Source organism: Ranitomeya imitator, chromosome 1 (assembly GCF_032444005.1).
Source record: "Ranitomeya imitator isolate aRanImi1 chromosome 1, aRanImi1.pri, whole genome shotgun sequence".
Classification (NCBI taxonomy): Eukaryota; Metazoa; Chordata; class Amphibia; order Anura; family Dendrobatidae; genus Ranitomeya; species Ranitomeya imitator.
In genome coordinates this window covers 773172818-773175349 of record NC_091282.1, presented here as the reverse complement: position 1 = coordinate 773175349, position 2532 = coordinate 773172818, and positions in this window count along the sequence as shown.

Genomic DNA, 2532 nt, shown 5'->3' with positions numbered 1-2532 from the left:
CTTCCCTTGCTCCCCCTGGGATATTCCAGAAGAAACAGGAATTACACAGCCTGATCTGTACTCCTGATTCTATATACTGTACATGACAGGTATCCTATAAGCTTTTTATGCATCCACAATCTAGTAACTCATGATTCCCCCGTCTTGCTCTCATGTATATCTAACTTCTATTTTATTATTATTATTATTATTATTATTATACATTTTTATAGCGCCATTTATTCCATGGCGCTTTACATGTGAATACGGGGCAAATATAGACAAATACATTAAACATGAGCAGATAACAAGGCACACGAGTACATAAGGAGGGAGGACCCTGCCCGCGAGGGCTCACAGTCTGCAGGGGGTGGGTGAGGATACACTAGGAGAGGGAAGAGCTGGCTGTACGGCTGTTCAGTAGGTTGAGGATCACTGCAGGCTGTAGGCTTGTCGGAAGAGATGAGTCTTCAGGTTCTTTTTGAAGGTTTCTATGGTAGGCGCAAGTCTGATGTGTTGGGGTAGAGAGTTCCAGAGTATGGGGGAAGCACGGGAGAAGTCTTGGATGCGGTTATGGGAAGAAGAGATGAGAGGGGAGTAGAGAAGGAGATCTTGGGAGGATCGGAGGTCGCGTGTAGGTAGGTACCGGGAGACCATGTCACAGATGTATGGAGGAGACAGGTTGTGGATGGCTTTGTATGTCAGTGTGAGGGTTTTGAACTGGAGTCTCTGGGCGATAGGAAGCCAGTGAAGGGCTTGACACAGGGGAGAGGCTGGGGAATAGCGGGGGGACAGGTGGATTAGTCGGGCAGCAGAGTGTAGGATGGATTGGAGTGGTGCCAGAGTGCTAGAGGGGAGTCCAGAGAGTAGGAGGTTGCAGTAGTCGAGGCGGGAGATGATAAGGGCATGCACTAGCGTTTTTGCAGTGTTGCGGTCAAGGAAAGCACGGATCCGGGAAATATTTTTGAGTTTGAGACGACAGGAGGAGGCAAGGGCTTGGATATGTGGCTTGAAAGAGAGGGCAGAGTCGAGGATCACCCCGAGGCACCGGGCGTGTGGGACTGGGGATAGTGAGCAGCCATTGACATTGATGGATAGGTCTGGTGGAGGGGTAGAGTGAGATGGGGGAAAGATGATGAATTCTGTTTTGTCCATGTTCAGTTGATTGTTCTATTTCAGCAATTGTTTCCTTTCCGGCTGGAACTACGGTTATAGTGCACAGGCAAGCGTTTATACCATATCAGTTTGGTTAGTATGTTCGCAGTATGTATATGGCACATAGCCCACTCCCATGGCCTATATAACTAAGTACATATTGACCTAGGGCACCATTTTTTGCCCCCCCCTTTGATAATAAATGTGATAATAAATGTGGTCTTTCTCTTGGCTCTAGCAGGCTGCAGCATTCCCACATGACACCTCTCCCCTGGGATCGCTGGGTAATATTCCACTGAGCACAGTCCAGATATACAGTTGTATATATACAGTTTTTATTGCAATCTTACTGTACATTATTCCTTTCAGGCTACACAACTGCGTCCCTCTATCTGACTCATCAGTCATACAGTATCCTTACTTTAAACAACAGATTTCCATTGGGGTATGTTCCCTCGCCTTATTTGGTTCAATATCACATACCGTATATACATTTTTTTCTTGGAACCACTCTCTTTGATCTCCAGTCCTTCTGAGCTTCACTTACCGGATGCAGTATATGTTCTTTATTTGGGTATATATGTCCTACCATGGCTGTCATTTTCTTTGACATGTATTCATTTATGTAAATATGTATATGTACACTTATCTGTTTGTGATATTTTGTTTGTCTTTTTGCTTGTTACAGCGATTTTGTGATCAAGGCCACGGGCTGGCCGAAACGTTATTCGCCAAGCACTTTTTACTACTGATTCAAGTCAAATAAAACTTTTTGATGTATGCAACTTTAACTATACGAGTGCAGTGATTACTTTAACTCTACGACTTATGGGACAACGACTGACAGTGTATGCTCGTTATTGCCCACAGCAATCAATCATAGTCTAATTTTTATTGCCAATATCGACCTATCAAAACTCAGCTGACATTTGACCAAAGCAATCAATCAACAGAAACCAATCACAGCTTAGGTTTCATTTTACCAAATCAACCAATTGAAGATCAGGTTTCATTCTTCAAGCAACCCTTCAGTATGTGCTGCACATTATTCTTCCTCTTCAGTAGAGACCCCTCAGTACTTCACTCTGCAGCCGCCGCCTGGGGACTACTCTTCACTGTTACTGACTGCACTTTGCCTTTTCCTGAATGCAGTTAATTCATTCTTGAAGACTACATGTCCCATGAGCTTTGCGTACTGCAAAGACAGCAGAGGCTGCCGGGAATTGTAGTTTGTTTACTATCGAGGTTATCAGCCAGTCACAGAGGGCCATGTAGCCGAGCGCTGATGACGAATCTCCAGACCTGACGTCCTTCCCGGTTCATCTGATTGGCTTACCTGCAGCGGCCGCATCCTCATTGGTCCAGGTGGAAGAGCTTCGGCTGCTGATTGGTTGGTTT